General features: G+C 48.6%; 1 long non-coding RNA gene and 4 other non-coding genes across 6 annotated transcripts in view; 1 reads left to right on the forward strand and 4 right to left on the reverse strand.

Moving 5' to 3' along the window:
- Positions 1-16,576, reverse strand: part of LOC123607080 — a 29,050-nt gene that overhangs the window by 8,061 nt on the left and 4,413 nt on the right. The window contains exons 1-2 of one of the 2 annotated variants that reach the window (XR_006716638.1): positions 10,557-11,252; positions 1,826-1,965 (exon numbers count right to left, since the gene is read on the reverse strand). This is a non-coding gene — a long non-coding RNA (uncharacterized LOC123607080). Of the gene's footprint in view, positions 1-1,825; positions 1,966-10,556; positions 11,253-16,576 lie in introns of those variants that run through there. The other variant, XR_006716637.1, reaches the window with a different exon arrangement.
- Positions 4,918-4,989, reverse strand: TRNAC-GCA. Its single transcript has one exon. It is a non-coding gene; the product is annotated as a tRNA-Cys (tRNA).
- On the reverse strand, positions 8,435-8,506 carry TRNAC-GCA. The gene has a single exon. It is a non-coding gene; the product is annotated as a tRNA-Cys (tRNA).
- TRNAC-GCA lies at positions 13,002-13,073 on the reverse strand. Its single transcript has one exon. It is a non-coding gene; the product is annotated as a tRNA-Cys (tRNA).
- Positions 14,935-15,006, forward strand: TRNAC-GCA. The gene has a single exon. It is a non-coding gene; the product is annotated as a tRNA-Cys (tRNA).

The raw sequence follows: 16,576 nt of genomic DNA on the forward strand, positions 1-16,576 counted from the left end.
GAATGAGATATTTGTGGTCACCGGAGCACAGACACAGGACCGCGTGATGGCAAACAGGAGGTCAGAGCAAAAAGAAATGCCAACAGGTGACGCACTGACTGGAACCAGGGACTCCCCGACACAAAGTCAGAGGCTCTGCCCCTGAACTGGGGTTCCTGGTGACACCACGTCACCTGTGTGGTTGTGCCCAAGGAGCTACCACGCACTCTCACTTCTCATCCCTAGCGAACTAGTGGGAGCTGACTGCCCGACCTCATCCAGACAGACCTCTGTCTGACTTTGGACGTATGCTGTCCTTCTCTAGAAACTTCTAGAAATCTTCCCTGCCCAGAGCGCTGCGGCCTCCTCCCCAGTCCCCGTGTGGGGCACTAATCATTGCTTAGAGCTGGAATCTTCCCTCTTTCCTTCCCTCGCGCTCAGGTTTCACTTCCCCAGTCCGCTGCCCCCAGTCCCACTCTGACCCCCTGCAGCATGGGCTCCTCTGAGCTGTCCTACATTGCTTTCTCTGCTCCCCCCACTCTTTTCGTTCCTTACTCCTTGGCCTTAAAGGGAGATGGCCTTACTGGGGAGGTCACGGTGCCATGCTGGCCCCAAACCATCAGCCCAGCACAGCCGGATGACTTGGGACCAGGTACAAGGAGTCTCTGGGCACCAAACTCAGGCCTTTACTATCTCCTAGACTGGGACCAGCGGTCCCTTCCTCCTTGGACCTCTCCCCTGGAAGTTACCACTACGAGGCCCAAAGGCCACAGAGATCCCCAGGATGCAGAGAAGGGACAATCATCCAAATTGGCATAGCATATGGAGGCCAAACTAGATGAAAAGCAGACATGCATCTTCAACAGGACGCTTTGCAGATCTGTCTGTACGAGGGGAGGTTAGAAACCGTGTGGGGGACCAACAAAGGAGTGTAGGCTAAGTCAAGAGTGGTAGCAGCCGCCATACAGAAGAATGCTCTGTATCCACTAAGAAAGGTGTCCTAAAAGCTTTTTTTTTATTGGTGTGAAAAAGTCATCTATTCCTTTTGATGTTAAAAACATCATAGAAGGGGCGCCTGGGTGGCACAGTCGGTTAAGCGTCCGACTTCAGCCAGGTCACGATCTCGCGGTCCGGGAGTTCGAGCCCCGCGTCAGGCTCTGGGCTGATGGCTCGGAGCCTGGAGCCTGTTTCCGATTCTGTGTCTCCCTCTCTCTCTGCCCCTCCCCCGTTCATGCTCTGTCTCTCTCTGTCCCAAAATAAATAAATAAATAAATAAATAAATAAATAAATAAATAAACGTTAAAAAAAAAAAAACCATCATAGAATAGCTTCATCTTTGTAAGAAAACGATATGCAAATTATAAACATCTCTGAAATGACCTATTTGCTTTTCTCCACTCAAGTTAGTTTTGCTTTAATAAAAAGCAACAACTTGGGGCACCTGGGTGTCTCGGCCTGTTAATCATCCGACTCCTGATTTTGGCTCAGGTCATGATCTCACAGTGAAGTTCAAGCCCCACATCGACACTGCACGGACAGTGCGGAGCCTGCTTGGGATCCTCTCTCTCCCCCTTCCTCTCTGCCCCTCCCCCACTCACACTCTCTCTCAAAATAAAATAAAACTTTAAAAAAAAAGTGCAACAATTCCAATGGTCTGTGTCACTTAAACAGGAGATGCTTCTGTCTGAAAAGAGACTGATTCCAAAAAGATTCGAAATGGGTGGGTGGAGACAGGTCCCAACTGCCCCGATCCCACCTGCTCCCTTCCTGATGATGTTGTGCCAAGAACCCAGTATCCAGGCTAGTGGTCTCATAGCACAGGGACATCCAGATTCAGATCTCTGACCTCATTTTGGTGGCTCCGTTGGTCTTATTTTTTGGAAGAGTTTTTGCATTGCTGCACACCCAGATGGATTTTTCTTACAAAGCTTCTGTTCCTCATCCACTGGGTCAGTCCAAGGATGTCATCATGGTGCATTCCAATTGCTAGAAAAGAAAAAGACAGTGAAGGCAGGTGTATCAGTTGATATCGTGGGTCTCAGCCCTGCGTCGGGCTCTGTGCTGACAATGCAGAGCCTGCTTGGGATTCTCTCTCCTTCTTTCTCTGCCCCTCCCCAGCTCACATGCTCTTTCTCTCAAAATGAATAAATAAACTTTAAAAAAATATAAAAGAACTATTGGAAATACATCACAGAATGGCTAGGAAGCAGAAAATCAGGCTTGGGAAAGGCATGACCACATCAGCCTCAGAGATTACAGCAGCAATCTTAGGAGTTCAGTGTTTTCCTGTTCTTTATCTTTTGCTGAGGCGTCTGCTAAATATCCCTTTGAATTAAGTAACAAGGCTGTTTCCCTTATTGCAAAGCTCTACTCATTATTGGATAAAAAGCAGAAAGGCCATCACATACATTCAAATGGGAGATGTCACTGTGTGTGTGTGTGTGTGTGTGTGTGTGTGTGTGTGTGCGCACACATGCATACATGTGCACACGAGTTAAATATTAGAGAAAAGCTTTGGGGATTATAAAATACAAACACAATATAGAACCATATGTACATGTAGGCAGAACTTGGCAACTAGGAACCATCCCCCATGTTCTACCTGACTATTCAGGGAGACCCTTTGTGTCTAAGTATTTTGTCATTCCTCACACCATTACCTGGGTAATAGGAACAGTCCCAATAAAGGCTAAAATGAAAGCAAGATGTAGCAACTTGCTTTTTTTTAATGTTTATTTATTTTTGAGGGGGGGAGGGGCAGGGAGAGAGGGAGACAGAGGATCTGAAGCAGACTCCGTGCAGGGCTCGGACCCAAGATCCCCGAGATCATGACCTGAGCCGAAGTCGGACGCTTAACCGACCGAGCCACCCCGGTTCTCCACCAGTTGCTTTTTGAATTGGAGGAGGGGCCCTGACATCCTGTGAAATGATTCATACAAGAGGCGGGTGAAACTATGAACCCAATAGGATAGAAATTTGACGAGCTTGCCTTTGGTTTTCAGCACGTCAGTCATTGAGCAGACGAGCTGAGTGTTGGGCTGGGGTTATTGGGAAGTCCGCCGTCTCCATCTGTGTCCGGAGAAGAGAACACACACATCTGAGCTTTCCACTGTACGACTTTGAGCTTCCCGAGCCCGTCAGCCTTGGCTTGGCCCTTTCTCCTGTTCTATCCCAACACGTGGTCCCTAAAGGTTCTGTCCTTCGGCGGGATCTCTATTCTAAGAACGAGTGGAACTCTGAACCCTTAACCACGGCTCACAGCATAGACACTGACCAATCGGAATGCACGCCAGCCGTAAACAGCCATCAGATGCCTGCCCGATGAATAAGCTTCCTCCAACCCATTGGCCAATTGATCACATGGATGTGATCAGTTCATCAGCTCACTTCCCGCTGACAGCCCGTGGGCTCTCAGATTTTCAGCCCTGCCGAATCAACCGGACTTCCACCTCCTTCAACGTCAAGTAGGACAGAAAAGCAATTCTACAGCCACCCCACTTTCGTGAAGGTCTTTTGCCAGCGGCAAAAGACCCCAAATGTCGTATCGGCCTAGGCACGTGGTTCCAGAAACAGAAACTGGTTCTGCCTGTGGCGAAAGATGAGATGACCACTGTCTGTGTGGCAGGGAGCCTGCAGCGCTGAAGGGAAGGCTGGAGGCGCAGGTTCACGCAAGGCAGGGGCGACCCGAGGGGACTCAGCCAGCCAGGCCCTCGGGCACTGCCAACCCTGGGATTTGTGTCACTCATTCCGAGTGTAGTGTGAGTCAGGAGCACCTGTTTGGCCAGCAGTGCTGGGAGAAAGGGAGAAAGGGAGAAAGGGAGAAAATCGCCTTTATTTTTGGCCTCTGCAGCTGCAAGAGGAGACATTTCTTCCACCAGGGCTCCCATAATTGGACATCCTCAAAAGATGGAAAGAAGGTTCTAAAGTTGGGAGGGAAAAAGAAAAACAACACACCTGAATTGGAACCAGGGACCTCTAGATTGTCAATCAAACGCTTCATTCAGAAACAACCAGTCTCGCCTAATAAGTGTGTTTCGATTCTGAACTTTAAAGCAGAGTCGAGGGGCACCTGGGAGGCTCAGTCGGTCAAGTAGCTGACTTCGGCTCAGGTCATGACCTCACGGTTTGTGAGTTCGAGCCCCGCGTCGGGCTCTGTGCTGACAGCTCAGAGCCCGGAGCCTGCTTTGGATTCTGTGTCTGCCTCTCTCTCTGCCCTTCCCCAGCTTGCTCTGTGTGTGTGTGCGTCTCCCTCTCTCTCTCTGCCCCTCCCCTGCTCGCACTGCCCCCCACCCCTTAAAAATAAATAAACATTAAGAAGACATTAAAGCAGAGTTATCAGTTATGGGCAGTCACCACACCTAGCAGTATGGTGCCACTACAATCTGTCACCACCCTAGCATGCCCACACCTTCCCTGCCTTTCCTGCACTCTCTCCCCTCTGCACACCTGGCCGCTCTCCATGCCTACAGCCCGTTGATGTTCACCACTGGAACGTTGTTTAACATTACATAGTGTTATATGTTCCAAAATACTTACTTAGAACCACTGGATGTTACAATTGAAGTTAGCAGGGGGGGGGTGGTGGTGGAGTGGTGGGATGTGTGCCTTCCCAAAGCAAAAGTTCCCAGGTACCTCCTCTGTCCAACTAAATCATAATTCCTAGGGCTCATCTGTTGTTGTTTTTTTTTGTTTGTTTGTTTTTTTTTCAACTAAGGTCCCTAAGTGCGTGCAGGCAGGCTGGGTAACCTGTGATCATAAGGTAAAGTTTGAAGAGGAACTTAGGACCTTCTGTCACACATACGTCATTCATAACAGCTCCATGACATGTGCCGCATCCCAGAAGTCACCTGAGAAAAGGAAGGTGGCAATGGAGAGGACTTTCCAATAAGCAGGACCCTAACTTAGGTCACTTATTTGTCAATAAGGAAAGCCACCTACAGGGGGCACCCGGATTTGAACCGGGGACCTCTTGATCTGCAGTCAAATGCTCTGCCCCTGAGCTATACCCCCTTACTGTGGTCCTGTTCCTCATTAGCATAGTTAACCTGTGACACCACGCCCAAGCATTCCACAGTGTACTGTACATTCTATTCACTCTTGGTCAGCCAATGAAACTGGCAAGCCCACTAGAAACTGACTGGAGACCACCCTCTGGCCAGGAGTTCACCCTTCCTTCCCCCCCACCCACCCCCACCACCACCCAGGGCTTCTGGCTGGTCAAATAGCACTTTTCCATTTTGAAGCCACAATCTGAATTCCTCCCATAAACTGCAATCTCCTCCTCACCCCTTGCTCAGTACCTGGGGGGTGGGGAGAAGGGAGAGGAAGTGTAGGAATCAGGCCTGTTATGTCCATAATAACGCTTCATAACAAACCATCCCCAAATTCAGATGTATGCAACAATAAGCATTTCTTTTCATGTTCATAGGGTCAGCAACATGGAGGACAACCAGTAGATCTAGTCTGAGCTTGACCTGGTGGCCCTGCTTCAAGCTGGAGGTCCCTCTGTGCTTGGTTTCTTTCTTTCTTTTTTCTTTTCTTTTTTTTTCCTGTGCTTCGTTTCTTTATGTGAGTTGGGCACAGGTCTGCTCCAAGTCTGTTTCTTCCTGGGTCCAGGTTGGAAGGTCATAGCCAGCAGGGAAAATTTTCTCATGGCAGTGGCAGAAATGCAAAAAGGTCAAGCCCAAGCACGCAAGCAGATTTCAAGCCTCTGTTAGTATCACACGTGCTAATATCCCATCGGTGAAAGCAAGTCTTAGGACCTACCCTTAAATCAAGGGCAGGGAAATCTATCTTTTTTTTTTTCTTTTAGAGAGAGAATGTACGTGCAAGCAGGGGAGGGGTAGAGGGAGAGGGACAGGGAGGGAGAGAATCTCAAGCAAGCCCCATGCTCAGACTAATGGAGGGCTCGATCTCACGACTGTGAGACCATGACCTGAGCCAAAATCAGGAGTCGACGCTTAACTGACGGAGCCACCCCAAACCTGTTCCACTTCTAATGGGAGGATGTGAAAAGTCTTGTGGCAAACAAAGGGCACACATAGAACAAGGGCAGAACTGGGGCCAACATTTTAATCTACCGTCGTCTGCCCTCTTGGTCATAATTACTTAAATCTCTCCCACGTGCATAAGGTACTCAGCCTCATCCCAAAGCCCCCAAAGCCTCATTCAGTCAGACGAAGTCCAGGATCCTATGATATACGTTAGATCCAGATGAGGCTTCTCTCGATCCAGAGACCTTTAAGCTTAAGAAACAAATTATCTACCACTCATACACCCAAAGTCCAGCGATGGTGGAGGAACAGACTTACGGCAGTAAATGTTTACATGCAATGACTGATCACAACGGGAAACACACACGGTCATAGACATTGAAATGCTAGGCATAAGTGGCCACGCCCCCCTTTTGCCTTTTGTTACAGACAGAGCCTCCTTCTAGATACCAAATTCAGTATTTGCCAGCCTTTTTACAATAATATTGTATAACAAACCACCCCAAAACCCAGTGGCACACAACATATGCATTCCAGCAGTAGGGAATATTCTTTGAGTCGGCTCTGGTTCTGCTACCTAGGGAGAGCTCCCTGCCCACTGTTCTGCATGACTCATGGGCCCACCCTCTAAGACGTCTTCCCTTTTTCCTTCCTCCTTCTCTGAAATTTCTGGAGAGATCATTGGAAAACATGTCCTTTGTTGTGGCTAGGCATTCTTCTCAGTTTGCTTCTCCCTATGGAATGCTGGAAGCCCAGGCCCTTTTATTCTCCAGTCTTGGTAACTTTTTTGTCCAGGCTGGTAATGTTTTCGCCAATACAGCTCTCTCAAGAAATGTGTGGGTTTTCTATGTATTTGACTCCACATGCCAAAAGCCATGATCACAATTCTCTTTGATGTATGTTCTCCCTCCAGCTCAATTATAAGTACTTGGGCGCATCCTTAGTCTTTCTAGGAATACTTTTGTCCAGCTGAGAGGATATACTTAGTATCGGCTTAATTCTTCAGTGCTCTTAATGAAGTACATCTAAGCTATGAGCACATTAAGCTTGATTTGGTTTGGGGCTATGTCTTACTGGAAGGCTCTGGATTTGGCCTTTTGGCTAAAGTGATGTAATAACAGCCTCGCCTTTGTTTTGGACGGGATGGTTTTATTTTTCTCACTATGCAATTCTGAGCTATCTAGATTGCCTCTAAATTCTGACTGCAAACCAGTAAGTTGTCTTCTGAACTCAAATCTTTTTTTTGCAGTACCTTATCAAAAACAGCCTGTAACAAAACAGCTCATGCATTCAGTGTTTTTCTTCGTAATATCCTACCCCTAACACTACAAGTTCAAATACATTTTCTGCCTTCCAGGTTATCATGAGCCCGTTTTCCCTGCCCTCAATAATAGTTACCCCAGTAACTTCCCACTAATTCCCCATGCTTCATCATGAAGACATGTCATGTACTTTAGGCTTTTGTTATAGCAGGAGGCCCCTTCTGTATGTCAATTTTAGTATTTTCCAGTCGTATTCATAAGAGTGTTGCAAAAACGCCCCAAAGCATTGACACACGGCAATAAGCATTTATTCTCATGTTCATGGGTCAGCCTATTGAATGAGAATCAATTGATAGAGGCTGGGCTTGGCTGGGTAAGCCCGCTTCAAGCCGTGGGTCCAGAGGGCGTTGGCCTTTCTAGGTGAGTTGCGCTTAAGGTTGGACCACGCGTGTTCTTTCTGGGGCCCAGGCTGAAGGGGCAGCAGCTCACAGGATAAACACATCTCACAGTAATGGCAGAAATGCCAGAGGGCACACTCAAATTTGCAGGATGATCTCAAGCCCCCGCCTGCATACACCTGCTAACATCCTGTTGGCACTCACACGATGTGCCAGTTATCAATTTTTTGACTCCTGGGTCCAAATTCATGCTTCCATACCTGCCCTGCAATAACAGACTGGCTTCCCTACGCCTTTCTCCTTAAGCGAGCACAATGCTAAGAGCTGTCAGTAGAGGGCGCCGGAGGGATGTTGCAGGAGAAAAGGGGCTTGTCTCCCTCTTTCCTGCTACGTGTTGTTTTGTTTTGTTTTGTTTCGTTTTTCGTTTTTTTTGCTTTTCCTTCCCCTTGGTCTCTGCTGCAGGGTTGGTCAGTGGTGTGGGAGCGTGAGGACCCAGGCACGCACCCGGGGAATGAAGTCCCGCGGTGGACCCGATAGCCCCAGCTGGGCCGGTGACCATCACCCTGGGCCCTCCCAACTCCGTGTGTGCACCTGCCGGCGCCGGCCACCTGGCTGGCCTCTGCCCCTCAGAAGTTTGGCACCAGGAGCCTACCATACTTCAGTATGTCAAGGGAGAAAGGACACCTGAAAAAAACACCAGGGTCTGGGGAAAAGAGGTGGGGAGGGCAACTGATGACATGGTATAGAATGTGGTAGCTGGGAAGCCACTCCTCTACGAGAGGCAATAAAGCAAAGCTCCAGCAGGGGGCACCCGGATTTGAACCGGGGACCTCTTGATCTGCAGTCAAATGCTCTACCCCTGAGCTATACCCCCTTGCGTGGGCTGAGGTCCTCTTTACATTATTTCACCTGTGACGCCGCACGAAACATTCCACAGGGCACTGTAAGTTCTGTCCATTCCTGGTCGGCCTGTGAAACCGGCAGGTGCACCGCAACTCACTAAAGACGGCTATGCAGCCATAACACCGCCTTTCCGATTCCCCGGAGACCCTTCGCTTGTCTCCTAGCACTTTTCCACCACAGCCACACCTGAACTGCAGGAGGCACCAGGTTTCTGTGGACCCCAGCACCCCCCATCCTTCCTTTCTTCCCTCCTCCCTCAGCTACACCTGCTCTGCCCCATCCTCCCCAGCCTCACCCTTGCTTGCTCTCTCGCCCGTTTTCCTTCACATCTTCCCCCGTCTCCCCAGCCCAATCCCCTCCTGAGGCAGTCTCCCAGCGGCTTGGTTGGGCACTAGAGAGGCAGGAGCCCCTGAATCCTTCCGGCAGCACAACAGAGGAAGCTAGCGAGAGGCATAAAGGCTGCTATTTGGAGACCCACAGCCCTGGCGCAAGGATCCCTGGTTTATGGTCAGAGATGGCTCTTTCTTCTGCCCCACGGGCAGCAGAGCCCAGGCCCTGCATGTACCCACGCCCCCACCCCCACTCCCTCCCCACGGCCGACCCTCACTCACATAGGGAGGACACACACCAGTCCTTCCTAAAAGGCACCAGCACAGTAACCTATGTTCTATTACAGGGCATCAGAGACCAGTGAGATTCACTTTTCAGAGACCACAGAGGATACCAAGCTATGCAATGGAAAATGCGGTAAGAGGGGAGATTCTTGTCTCATTCCTGTGCAGCTTATTTGGATCATTACTGCGTTACGCGGGTAACATGTTTCACTTCAAAAATAGAATGTAAATTCGAAATAAGTATTCCAGGGAGAACAAAGCAGCGCCCCATCCGGGATGTTTCTAACATAATCAACCTGTTATCATGTTGCTGGCTGTTTGCCCGCCCTATAAAACACCATCTTTTTATTAAGGGAGGTGATTGGAAAGCTGGGCACCCTTCCCTGGGGTGGCCACGTTCCCCGGTGAGGCGAAATCCATTAGGCAGAGCCGGTTCCTAGCCTCCCTGCCCGAAGTTCTGGCCTTTGTTTCTGAGGCCGTTGAATAAGCCCAGGATGGATGTGAAGATCCCACTCTTTTCTGATTCGTGTCCTATCTTTCATGCATGTGACAAAGATACTGTTAATTTAACTGACATTATAAGTCAGTAACCCACAGGATCAAACCCTACTTTTGGCTGGAGGCTTTTTCAGTTATTTAGGGGTAAGAGATCAGACTCTCTGTGCTTGGTGCTGGGTAGAGGGTTTACACATTTGACCTGCATTTTATTTCTCTGAGTCCCAATGCCAATAGAATTAGCCACTTTAATATATATTTTCTTACTGTTTTATTTATTTTTGACAGAGAGAGAGAGCGCGAGACAGAGCATGAGCGGGGGAGGGGCAGAGAGAGAGGGAGACCCAGAATCCGCAGCAGGCTCCAGGCTCCGAGCTGTCAGCACAGAGCCCGACGCGGGGCTCGAACTCACGGACCGCGAGATCATGACCTGAGCCGAAGTCAGATGCTCAACCGACTGAGCCCCCCCCCCCAGGCGCCCCTAGAATTAGCCACTTTACTGTATGGTGTCCCCTGGTGTTCTTAGCACATCAAGGCCTGGCTCTCATCATGCACTTCCTTCCACGTGACACTGGCAATATTCAACTTGCCTGCTTTGTCAGTGTGTGTCAATGACTGCCGGGTCCCAATTTGTGAATAACTAGCCAGATGTTCACTGCTTTTAGCCCCAACAAGACCAGATGACCAATGTCATGTCCCCTTCACCTCCTGCACCGAACTCTGGTCTCAATTTTCGCACTGCCAGCGTTCTGTCTCAAAAACAGAAACTGATAATGGCTAAATGAAACAAACAAGGAAATTACTGGCACAATGACAAAAATCTCAGACCACTAAAGGAAACCTAGAGATCTACGCTCAGAAAATGGGCAGAATTAAAGGACAGCCGGGGGGGGGGGGGTCAGGATCATTTACCTCCAAACAGCATCCTGGTTAGGGGGCTGATAATGCCCCCACTGTGCACCAGCTGCAGCCATCAGCCCCACTGCCAATGCCAGAGCAGTGGCCCCCCTGGAGTAAATTCCAGACTCTTCCTGCTTGTGTGTACCTCATTCCATGTTCCAAGTTTCCATCACGTGCATGGGATCGGCTAAGCCCTGCTGGGGTTTGTGGGAGGGCAAAGTCTGGTACTTTTGCCTTTTGTAGTGTAGTTACATCCTGGTTTCCACCAGCCATGCACAGCTCTGGATCCCCCCCAAATGGAAAGGAATTTCAAACGGTGAGGGTGTAAGATAGTTACAAATACATACCACAAGTATCATCAGTGAGACTGAATCAATGGCAGGATGAGGAATGGAGAAAATTGTGTAGTGCTACCAGAGACTGGGGGAAGCTTTCTAGCAAAGGCCTGACCTGCTGCTCCTCTCTTCCCCCCCCCTTTTTTTTTTAATTCTAGTGTAGTTAACATACAGTGTCATGTTAGTTTCGGGTGTCCTGTGTAGTGATTCAACAATTCTATACAATACTTGGTGCTCATCAAGGTATGTGTACTCTTAATTTCTCTCTCCTCTTCTTGCTGGAAGATGCAGTTATTGGGAATGCCAACACCAAGTCTAAATAGAAACGACAGCAAGCCCATACCATGGAATATTATTCAGTGATTAAAAAAGAAATGAGGGGCGCCTGGGTGGCGCAGTCGGTTGAGCGTCCGACTTCAGCCAGGTCACGATCTCGCGGTCTGTGAGTTCGAGCCCCGCGTCAGGCTCTGGGCTGATGGCTCAGAGCCTGGAGCCTGTTTCCGATTCTGTGTCTCCCTCTCTCTCTGCCCCTCCCCCGTTCATGCTCTGTCTCTCTCTGTCCCAAAAATAAATAAAACGTTGAAAAAAAAAAATTTAAAAGGGGCGCCTGGGTGGCGCAGTCGGTTAAGCGTCCGACTTCAGCCAGGTCACGATCTCGCGGTCCGTGAGTTCGAGCCCCGCATCAGGCTCTGGGCTGATGGCTCAGAGCCTGGAGCCTGTTTCCGATTCTGTGTCTCCCTCTCTCTCTGCCCCTCCCCTGTTCATGCTCTGTCTCTCTCTGTCCCAAAAATAAATAAACGTTGAAAAAAAAAAAAAAAAGAAATGAGCTGTCAAGCCACAAAAAGACATGGAAGGACCTTAAGTGACTATAGCTAAGTGAAAGACGCTGACCTGAAAAGGCTATATACAGTATGCTTCCAACTGTATGACACTCTGGGAAAGGCAAAACTATGGACAGTAAGAACATAGGTGGTTGCCAGGGATTGCCGGGAGGGGAGGGATGAATAGGTATAGCAGGGGGGATTTTTTAGAACAGTGGAACTATCTTTCATGATGCTAGTAATTGTGGATACGTGGCATTCTGCGTTGGTCAAAACCCATAAAACTGTAGGAGTCTTACTGTAAATTACAGGGTATTGATAACGTATCAATACGCATTCACCAATTTTAACAAATGTACCACACTAGTGCAAGGTGTGAATGACGTGGAAACTGGGGCGGGGGGGGGGGGTAAGGCGAGGGGGTATAGGAGAACTCTCTGTACTTTCCGCCCAGTTTTTCTGTAAACCGGAAACTGCTCTAAGAAATAAGGTCTGCAACATACATATTTTTAATGACAGCAGGTGGGGACTCTCTGGATTGCGAATCAGAGACCACGTGATCTGTGTTCAAAGGACCCACCGAGGAGCCAGGGCGCCTTGCCCCCGCCCCGCAATCAGTATCCAGAGCTCTTAGCATAGCAAGTCGCCCACGTCTTCCGTGGGCTCGCCTCAAGCCCGGGGAACGGGGGGGGGGGTCTGCTGCATGGCGGAGGGGCCCCTTTCCTGCCAGGCCTCCCTCTGCACCTGGCAGCTTCTCAGGCCCCTGCCCAGGGCACCGGCTTTGAGAATCATACACATTTAGGCGAAAGGCCCTTTAAAAATCATCCAGCGTAGTCTTGCCCCACGCGCGTCCGTCAGATCATCTAGAGCGGGTGGGGTTGGAGGAGATAGGGGGAAGGGCAGAAGGGTGCCAGGTTTTCCCGATGGGCCCTGCCCAGGCCTCCCGCATCAGAGTCCCGGCTCCGAGGCCTGTGATGTCTCGCGGCTGCGGCTTCTGTGTGTGCCCCCGGCCTCCTGCCTGCTTACTCACTCGGAAGGAGAAACCGTGCCTGAGATCACCAGACATACACGTGGGCCAGAGGGTCGTGGCAAAAAGGTCTGTTTCTGGGCGGGCAATGCAATTTTCCCCGCAGCAAACCACTTCCCGAAGCAGGAGATGGCCTTTCCGGCCCTTCCTCTCGCTTCCATTTCCGGTCTGCTGAGGCGTCCACAGGAAATCAGCCCAATTAAAAAGGTCGCCTAATTAATAGGTAGGGGGAAACCACTGCCGGGACCCAGGATGACGCGGAAAGAAAACCTCCAGGGGGCACCCGGATTTGAACCGGGGACCTCTTGATCTGCAGTCAAATGCTCTACCCCTGAGCTATACCCCCACACACAATGTTGACTTCTAACTGACATCTTTTAACCTGTTGCAATACCCAGGTACCTTCCAGGACACTGCGACTGTCTTTCACTCAGGGGGCCTGCAGAACCTCATCGTTCAGAGTGATGCCCTGAGTGATGAAGCTTCCCCTTCATTTCCCACAGAGCTCGGTTCTTGTTTGATTTTCCTCTACTGTGCGAAAACAGTTATCACTCAACCATCTTGTCCCTTGGTTCTAATACCGCCTTTATTGCCTTATTATAATCAGGAAAACATTCTTATTTTAAAAAGCTGTATATTCAAGTGAAAATATATACGTAAGTAAAAGAAAGTAAAATTAAATAGGTCTAACGGGCAGATCTGGATTTTAGTAGACCTCCCCCCCCATCTCTCCCCAAAGTAAAAAACTCAAACTATATCTCAAATCACCACAGCCCCAAATGTACTGTTTGCATTGCTAAATGTCTATGGATTTAAAAAACATAAATATTTTCAGATTAAGCCCGGGATGGTCATAATTATCAAGGACTGTTTGAAATGTATATTTTCTAAATCATGGAGTTCCTTCCTTTACTGTGAGTGCTATTAAAAAAAAAATAAGTTGTAGTTGAGAATTATAATCCAAAGTAGTAAGCACTGATATGCATAACCTTTTAGCTGTGTAGACACTTGAACCATGGCATTTTGAAATTAAAACTTTTTTTTCTCCTTGGTGAGATGAATACTTGAATAAAGTTGTCTTTATTGATATTTTATGCTATTATAAAATAAATATTTTTTACAGATGAAGAAAAACAACCTCCAACCTAGAATTCTGAACCCAGGTAAACTAATATTTAAGCACGAGGGCAAAGGAAGGGCTTGTCAGTTGGGCAAGACCTGAGCGTGTGTATTAGAGCGGAACCCCACCATCCACAGCGGGCAGAGAAAGGAGATGAGCCCTGGGGAGAAACAGGGACACGAAAAGTCCATGGGTGACCCTCCAGCCTGCAGCCTCCTCCCAGAGCCAGCATCTCACACCTGATACCCTCATGCAGAGAACTAACAGGCTTCTCGCACCAAACACAGAGGGAAGCGAATGATGAGTTCTCACTCCTAACCAGCTCCCTGCTCCATCCGTGGTGCCCACCTAAGTGCAAGGATTTCCCCCAGCAACCAGGGCCAAACACCTGCCAGCCACTGTTGGGTCGCCTCTTTCTTTTGCCTCCAAAGCCGGCAGCGAGACCTGTGGGCTCCGCTGTCAGATGCGTCTGCATCTGAGCGGTTCTCTTGGCCCCCCCACCGAGACCTGCGGTCAAGGCCCAGGGTCCGGCTCCCACCTGGCCCGTCCTGATACTCTCCTCACAGGTCTCCCCCTTCTGTTCTTCCCCTCCTCCTATTTCCACCCAGATGATGGTTTCAAACATGAGTGAGACCACATTTCCTGCTCCGCTCAGTAGCTTACCGCCCTCCTTAGAACAAAATCCAAGGGCATGCTATGGCCTGTGGAACCCAGGGTTCTAAACCCAAAGTCAGGAAGAGTGGATCCAGCTTCTGATCCTATTAATAAAGGGATTTCTGTGGTAGGAAGACTAGTAATCTTGAATCTCTGTAATCAGATGCCCACTGTGAATGGCATAGAGACTAGCGACTCTGGGGCCCCTTCCAGCTATAAATGTCGGTGTCAGTGCTTTTCCAGAAAAAGCAGGGAGGTAGCTATAGGGAGGGGAAACTGTTGCTTGTTTTGCATCAGAGAGATAAAATTGTAGTGACGAAGGCTTGGCAGCTTCCAGAAGGCCCAGCCAATGAACGTTTGTAGTGAAAATTTATAGGGGTGTTGGGTGTGGCTACACAGGTAAAAGGTATTACTCAGGCCCCAGCCTACATCAGGGGGTATAGCTCAGGGGTAGAGCATTTGACTGCAGATCAAGAGGTCCCTGGTTCAAATCCAGGTGCCCCCTGCCGGCCCTCACTTTTGTTCCTTGAAGCTGCTATTAAAGATTCAGCTCCATTCCCTAATAGGGAGCCTCAGGATACTAAGACTTTCCAAGTCTGGAGGAAAAAAAAAGTCAGGGATAACTTAAAGCTTTGTCACCAAGCACCACAGCCCCAGAGTGATAGATTCCTCCAACTCTGACTTCATGTTTCACTTACCATGGGTCTTTTTCCGTATAGGCTTAGGATTATTTTGTCTACGTGTTTTCATTGCTCCAGTCTGTGGTATGCTGGCAAATATTTAACAACCAGCTCTTAGGGGAAGAGCATGGCTGATTTTTAGTGTTTTCCAGTTTCACGGTATAAATAATCTCACCATGGCCAATTTCAAGCTACAAAAGTAAGATCACTGAACATGGAATTGGGAAGGTGTGCTAACAAGTGACTCTCCGGAGCAAGATCGGCTCTAGCACACCACTGTCCCTAATCTGTCTTCCCCAAAGAGGCAGCGATGGACTCTTTGACCTCTACTCTATCCTCACGATGCTGACTGACATCAGAGCAGTGGCTGATATCCATCTGATCGTCCATGGAATCATCCATTCGCTCAAGACGTATTTGATTCCTACTCGAGGCCGGACACAGGGAAGACAGAGCTGAGCAAGAACCATCTGTGGTGAGTAGAACAGCCATATGAAGAAACGGTCAAGTGAATAACAAGAATAAGCTAAACAGAGGAGAGGGTTATTTTATTTTATTTTGTATTTTTTTGAAGAGAGTGCTGTTTTAACATAAAAGGATTTCTGATACCAGAAATATGCTAGATGAGATCATCTAAAATTCCTCCTATCTCAAAGCACCCAGAAATGCAAGATAAAATATAGCAAATATCCTTTCATAAGTAAAACTGAGCTGTCATGACAACAAAGGGTGTCTTGGGGGTGGGTGGGGGGATGAACTAAAGTTCTGACCCCAAGAATGCCCATGGCTGTGGTTAGACGGCCTAGGTGTTGAGTTTTAACAGCCATGTGGATCCAGAAGGTTAGGTCTAGACTTGGAATCCCCTCCCCCATGTAAAGTCAGACTCTCAGAGTCGCACCATTAGTAAAAGGGCGGGCTAGTAAAACACCAGCACAAGTAGACAAGAGGTCCTTGTCTTTTCAGAGGGGAGGGGGTAATTCCCCTGAAAATTCATAACTACAAAGCTATTCTTGTTAGAACTTTGAATTTACACTGCCTGCGGGGTTGAGAAATTCCCCAAGCTAAAAGTTAACAGAAAAAATGTGCCCAGGCTAACAATGATTGTGGGGTACCCAGAAGAAGCAAACACAAACTCTGAAGGGCACATCAGCAAACCAGGCCCCACAGAATTCCCACGGATGAAATCTGGCTTAAAACGGGTTCACAACTCAAAATAATAAAACATATGAGGATCAGCCAACCATGAGTGAAAGCCATCAGCCAAAATAAAGGATGTCAGATAAGAGAATTATCATATAAATACTATGAAGTAAGTATGGTTAAAATTATTATTATGTTTTTAAATGTTTATTTATTTTTGAGAGAGAGCAAGCGAGCAGGGAAGAGTCAGAGAGA

Source organism: Leopardus geoffroyi, chromosome A2 (genome assembly GCF_018350155.1).
Source record: "Leopardus geoffroyi isolate Oge1 chromosome A2, O.geoffroyi_Oge1_pat1.0, whole genome shotgun sequence".
Taxonomy (NCBI): domain Eukaryota; kingdom Metazoa; phylum Chordata; class Mammalia; order Carnivora; family Felidae; genus Leopardus; species Leopardus geoffroyi.